The following is a 7,500-nucleotide window of genomic DNA, read 5'->3' as shown; positions in this document are numbered from 1 at the left end:
GGCGTCATGAGAGAAGTATCCCATGTATTCTTGCTCAGACAAATCCCTGGCTAGGGTCATTCGGGTTGAGAGAGAAAGAGTTCTCATGGAGAATCCGATTAGAGCGAGACTCGAGTAGAAACCGTATGGGTCTGACAGCACCATGCTCGATATACGGTCTTTGGGATATTAGATGGATGAGGGACTATAGGTACACGGTAACTAAGGACAGACAGATCCAATGGATTAGATTTCCCTGTATCGTCTGGGGACTACGGCGTAGTGGCCTAGTACGTCTGTAGTCGATGAGTCAAGTGAATTATTATAGAGATAATAATTCATTGAGTTAGAAGGAGTTCTGATAGGTATGACTCACGGCCAGCTCGATATTGGGCCTAGAGAGTCACACACATATGGTAGGCATTGCGATGAGTAGAGGTTCGGATATGAGATATCCGACGAAGCCCTTGTCTTATTGGATGCAGATCCAATACCCACTAGGAGAGGACCCATTAGGGTTTGACATGGGACCTCTATAAATAGGAGGAATTTAGAGCCTCATAGGCTAGAGCTTGCCTCTCCTATTCTTCTCTCCCTCTCTACCTCAGAGCAGGCCTGGAGTTTTGAGGAGCGTCGTCGCAGCCCTGCTGTGTGGATCACCGCTAGAGAGGAGGACGTTTGACCTCCTTCACTCTCTCCTAAGGATCTACAAGGAAACAGGGATATACGATCTCCTTAGGTAACACAATCTACTCAGTTTTAAGTTTCGCAGATTTTGCGCACCAATCTTCGCACGACGACGAACATCTCTTTAGGAATCGGGGATTTTGTTTTCTTGTTCTTCCACTACGCATGTGATGTCGCCCCCAAGATTTCCCAACAGTTGTATCAGAGCCAGGTTGTTCGTGCGAATGATTGGTTTTGAACTGCGTGTGTTGTGTTTAGGAAGAATTTTGACGTCAAAATCGTTGACGCAAAAACAAAGAAGGGCAGCAATAATTATTGCCCTCGATCTGCGTAGCCGAAGGCAGCACAGGGGCCGCATCTGCAGCAGCCGGCCGGCGGCCTGCTTGTAGCAGGCTTGCGTCCGGCGGGGCTGGCAGTCCGCAGGCAGAGGCGCCTGCGGCCGCTTCTCCCGCGGGGTGAGGCGTCGCAGGGCAGCTGCGCCTACCGCCGCTACTCCCGCGGGCAAAACCCCCCCCCCCCCCACAAGGGCGGCCGCGTGGCGGGACAACACCGTCGGCGGGCGTTGCCCCGCGGGCAGAACCGCCCGTGGAGGCGGCAGCGTCCGTAGGGGCGCCAACCTGCAGGGGCAGCACCGCCTGCGGGCATTGCCCCGCCGGCAGAACCGCCCGCGGGGGTGCCCACCTACAGCGGTAGCGCCGCCAGCGGGCGAGGGCAACGCCCTCACCCCGCCGCACAGGCCGCCGCCAGCAGGGTGGCGGCGGCGACAGTAGCAAAGGGGAGTAGGGCATTAGGTTTTTGGGCAAAAGATAATTTTGCCCCTCGGAATTTGAGAAATTACAGTTTTGCCTTTTGTACAAATTACAAAAATACCCCTATGAATCTAGAAATTCCTTATATGTCCCTGATTTCATAAAATACTAATTAATTAAAAGATTTAGTTGATTATTATTTTATATCATTATCTAGTAGTCCTACATGATGATAATTATTTATACATGTGATGTATGATGTGTGGACGGGTGATCATGGACCGTGTGATGTGTGTACTTGTGATTATTATTATTGAGGTCTGCGAGCCTCCATTATATTTCTCATATATTATCGGGCCTACGTGCCTATGATTATGTTGTAATCACATGAGGAGGCGCAGCGGAAGCGTGGATGCGATAGCGGGACTCACGAGACGGACGATCGCGATGCATGAAGATGCATCAAGATGTCGACGGAACCGACAAGGACGAGATGGACGATCACAGGGCATGGAGATGCACCGTTGCACATATAGATCTTGATGTGAGTGATTAGGCCTATTGGCTCGGGCCTAATCACATTAGGTTGTGGTCCATGATCATCTGGTGTGATTGCTTATACACATACTAGATATGTATATATATATTTGCATGCGATGTAGATATATATTAAATATATATATGTGTGACATGTCATATTAGGAGACCAAATTATAGAAACATCTCTCTCGATAATATTAAGTCGGTAAACGTGAGACAATTAGATTGACCCACGTGGTCTTCCATCGTTATAAGTAGGAACCGATTCTCGGTGTAGGTTGAGTTGGTCGAATCCCTCGAGACTCATCTATATCGCGATTCGCTATTTTGCTTATGACATAGAGATGTCACCGATGACCTGAGGGCATGGTATGCTTGGTCGAGTCCCTCGAGGGTATATCATCAAATCAGACTCATCTTGTAACGAAGGTGTTAATTTAACCGAGCATCATGGTTGGTCGAGTCCCTCAAGACCATGGTGATTCGGAGGCTGAACAGGACGGGAATCACATGGAGTTGTGATCGGCAAGATTTGCCTACCTTTTAGGCTTAGTGTGATTGGTCGAGTCCCTCGAGGTTATACTAAGATGCTGATTGGATCCTGATCCCCACTAGAAGTCTACCGGAGACTTCCGTTTCACGTGCTGAGGGTGTCGCGTGACTCGTTAGTAAAATAGTGGGAGCATATTAAGATAGAAGTCCATATCTTGATAGTTTATTTTTTGCAAAATCTGCATGTTATTCATTTCTGTTGCATCTTTATTTTCAGAAAATGTCGCTTTCAAATCCCTTACATGGCATACTTGATGTCAACCGCCTCACTAGTCCAAATTATATGGATTGGCTCCGTAACTTGAGAATTGTTCTCACAGCAGAGAAAATCGTGTACGTCCTTGATACAGTGATGCCTACGCCCGAAGAAGGGGCAAGCGAGGATGAGATCGCTCGTTACGTGAAGTACATTGATGACTCCACTCTTGCTCAGTACTATATGTTGGGCTCTATGACTCCCGAGTTACAGAGACAACATGAAAAGATGGATGCCGGATCCATTCTCCTACATGTCCGTAAATTGTTTGAGGAACAGGGAAGGACTCAGCGATATGAGATATTCAAGAGCCTCTTCCGCACTAGGATGACTGAGGGGACATCGGTTCAGAACCATGTCCTAAAGATGATTGAGTGGATAGAGAAACTCACAGGTCTAGGAATGGTCCTAGAGGATAACTTGTGTGTGGACATTGTGCTTCAGTCCCTATCAGATTCCTTTTCACGGTTCATAATGAATTTTAATATGAACAAGCTTGAGGTGACTCTCCTAGAGCTCCTTAATATGTTGAGGGAGGTAGAGAGTGCTATTAAGAAAGAGAAGCTAGTTCTCTACACTGCTGAGACCAGAAAGAAAAGGAAAGCAGAAAGGTCCCTTAAGAAGGGAAAGGGCAAGGGTAGATCAGGTAAAGCAAAGGTTGCTAAGAAAGACCCAACAAAGGACAAAGGTCAGTGCTTCCACTATGGCAAAGATGAGCACTGGAAGAGGAACTGCAAAGAGTACCTTGTAGAGAGGGCAAAATAGAAGCTTGGAGAAGCTTCAGGTACATTCATGATCAATCTCCAATTGTCAGATTTTTGTGATAGTGCATTGGTATTGGATACCAGTACTGCTTATCATATCTACAATTTTTTATAAATTCTAGCAAAGTCGAGGGGAGATTGGTAAGAGGAATATTACATAAAGGTTTGTTTATGCTAGACACTACTCCACATATCATGAATGTAAGTGTCTAAGAGGAAACGAGATGAGGTGAACAGTGCATACCTATGACATTGTAGGCTAGGTCACATCCATGAGGAAATGATTCAAAAGTTGCTAAATGATGGATATTTAGATCCATTCGACTATGTGTCATATGCAACTTGCGAGCCTTGCCTTCATGGAAAACTGACCAACTCTCCATTTAGTGGAACTGGAGAGAGAGCCACTGAACTGTTGGAACTCATACATAGTGATGTATGTGGACCCATGTCAACTCATGCCATTGGTGGTTACTCCTACTTCATTATCTTTACTGATGATTTCTCAAGGTATAGATATGTGTACTTAATGAAGTACAGTCCGAGGCTTTTATGAAATTCAGAGAGTATAAGAATGAGGTGGAGAACCAAACTGGAAAGAGTATCAAAACTCTTCGATCAGATCGAGGAGGTGAGTACTTAAGTACAGAGTTTACTCAGTTCCTCAAGGACCATGGGATATTATCCCAATGGACACCTCCTTATACACCTCAGCTCAATGGTGTCTTTGGAAGGAGAAATCGTACGCTGTTAGATATGGTACGGTCCATGATGAATTTCGTTGACCTACTCATCTTATTGTAGGGATATGCCCTAGAGACCACAGCTTACCTTCTGAACAGAGTTCCAACTAAGTCGGTAGTGTCTACACCATATGAGATATGGAAAGGGAAGAAGCCTGATCTTAAGGTTGTTAAGATTTGGGGCTGCCCTACCCACGTTAAAAGACACAACCCCGATAAGTTAGAATCAAGGACAAAGCGATGCAAATTTATGGGATACCCCAAGGAAACTTGTGGATATTATTTCTATCATCTCGATGACCAAAAGATCTTTATAGCTAAGAGAGCATTGTTTCTTGAGAAGGAACATATTCTTGGCAGAGATAGTGGGTGAATGATAGAGTTGAGCGAGGTTGGAGAACCAAGCTCAAGCACCACTCTACAACCCGAGTCTGTTCAGGTACCTAATACACAAGTTTCAACTTTACGCAGGTCTGATAGAGTATCTCATCCTCCTGAGAGATATATGGGACATATTAGAGGAGAGGATGTTGAGGATATTGATTCTCAGACCTACGAGGAGACTATTATGAGTATAGACTCCGGGAAGTGGCAAGAAGCCATGAATTCTGAGATGAATTCTATATACTCAATAAGGTTTGGAACCTAGTTGATGCGCCCGAAGGTATTGTACCCATCGGTTGCAAGTGGATCTTTAAGAAAAAGATCGGAGTAGATGGAAAGGTAGAGACCTATAAAGCAAGGCTAGTGGCTAAGGGGTATCGTCAAAGGCAAGGTGTTGACTACGACGAAACCTTCTCACCCGTAGCAATGCTAAATTCCATCAGAATTCTATTGGCTATTGCAGCACACTATGATTATGAGATCTGGCAGATGGATGTAAAAATCGCATTCCTCAATGGGAACCTCGAGGAGGAGATGTATATGATGCAACCTGAGTGATTCGTGTCCAAGAACTGCCCAGATAAGGTGTGTAGGTTGCTTAGATCTATTTATGGACTAAAGCAAGCTTCCTGAAGTTGGAACATAAGATTTGATGAGGCAATCAGATCTTATGACTTCGTTAAGAACGAAGATGAGCCTTGTGTGTACAAGAAGGTAAGTGGGAGCGCTATCACCTTTTTTGTGTTATATGTGGATGACATCCTGATCATTGGGAATGACATAGGAATGCTATCCATAGTAAAGGCTTGGTTATCTAGACACTTCTCCATGAAGGACTTAGGGGAAGCATCATATATCTTGGCTTGTCCCAGTCCAGGTACATAGAAACCATTGTCAAATGGTTTGACATGGAAATTTCCAAGAGAGGTCTCATACCGATGAGGCATGGGATATCGCTTTTTACGAGTATGTCCCTAAAGACTCCAGAAGAAAGGGCAAACATGGATATGATATCTTATGCCTCAGCAATAGGGTCTATCATGTATGTCATGCTATGTACTAGGCCTGATATAGCGCATGCTCTGAGTGTCACGAGCAGGTATCAGGCAGATCCAGGCTTGGAGCACTGGAAAGCAGTAAAGTGTATCCTTAAGTACTTGAGAAGGACTAAGGATCTTTTACTAGTATATGGAGGTAATAGCCTTAAGGTTGAAGGCTACACTAACTCTAGTTTTCAGTCTGATGTCAATGATAGCAAGTCGAATTCAAGGTATGTGTACACCTTGAATGGAGGAGTAGTGTGCTGGAAGAGTTCCAAGCAAGATACTACTGCTGACTCGATCAAAGAGGCGGAGTACATTGCTGCATCAGATGCAGCAAAGGAGGGAGTCTGGGTGAAGAAGTTCATCACAGATTTGGGAGTCGTGCCGAGTAGCGAGGAGTCGACTTCCTTATATTGCGATAACTATGGGGCGATTACTCAAATAAGGGAACTCGGGTCTCATCAGAAGTGTTCTGAGGAGGTTCCATCTTATCAAAAAGATCGTAACCCGAGGAGATATAGTAGTGGAAAGAGTTCCATCCGAAGATAACATTGCAGATCCATTGACAAAGTCGTTGTCTCAGATTGTCTTTGAGCATCACAGGGGTCTGATAGGGATTAGACACATAGGTGATTGGCTTTAGGTCAAGTGGGAGATTACTAGTCATAGGTGCCCAGCAAGCCAATCACGTGAGTGATGGCACGTGTGACTTGATACAGAATCTTTTTGCTTATTATATTTTGGCGTATATCACTTTATAACTATTGCATATATATATATATATATATATATATATATATATATATATATATATATATATATATATATATATATATATATATATATATATATATATATATATATATATATATATATATATATATATATATATATATATATATATATATATATATATATATATATTGTAATGTCCTTGGATTTGTGCAATGGGAATCGGATCGTGATGAGATCACGATAATGAGATCGATTCACCTTTAAACATATATCCTAAATAATCTCGGTCATAGGTTACTCGAGAGGGACATCGTGATAATCAGACAGACTAGTGTGCTGTATACCCATCCATATGATGGATGCAGTTGGTCTCATAGCTGCTCGTGTAGGGACACTAGGGATATAGTACAAGTGCTCATTGGAGAATGAGTTCACTGATTGATCCGCTTACGGAATGCTGGATGGTTGATGATGCCTTATTATCATACAGTGATTCCGTAGTCCTAGTGGTGTATCTGGTCCTTAGACTTGAGACACTAAGGATGTCCGGTATGAGTGCTCCACTCTTTGATACCAGACTTATAGGTTTGGTTGTCCCAGATCTAGTATAGCTGGTCATTGGGAGTGGTAGTCGACCTTACGAGGGCTATTGAGTGTCAATAGAGGATCATCCACTCTCGACGTCATGAGAGGAATATCTCATGTGTTCTTGCTCAGACAAATCCTTGGCTAGGGTCATTCGGGTTGAGAGAGAAAGAGTTCTCCGGGAGAATCCGATTAGAGCGAGACTCGAGTAGAAACCGTATGGGTCTGACAGCACCATGCTCGATATACGGTCTCTGGGATATTAGATAGATGAGAGACTATAGGTACATGGTAATTGAGGATAGACAGGTCCAATGGATTGGATTTCCCTGTATCGTCTAGGGACTACGGTGTAGTGGCCTAGTACGTCCATAGTCGATGAGTCAAGTGAATTATTATAGAGATAATAATTCACTAAATTAGAAGGAGTTCTGATAGGTATGACTTACGGCCAGCTCGATATTGGGCCTAGAGGGTCATACA

The sequence above is a fragment of the Musa acuminata genome, chromosome BXJ2-3 (genome assembly GCF_036884655.1).
Source record: "Musa acuminata AAA Group cultivar baxijiao chromosome BXJ2-3, Cavendish_Baxijiao_AAA, whole genome shotgun sequence".
Taxonomy (NCBI): Eukaryota; Viridiplantae; Streptophyta; class Magnoliopsida; order Zingiberales; family Musaceae; genus Musa; species Musa acuminata.
Note: the sequence above shows the minus strand (reverse complement) of the source record.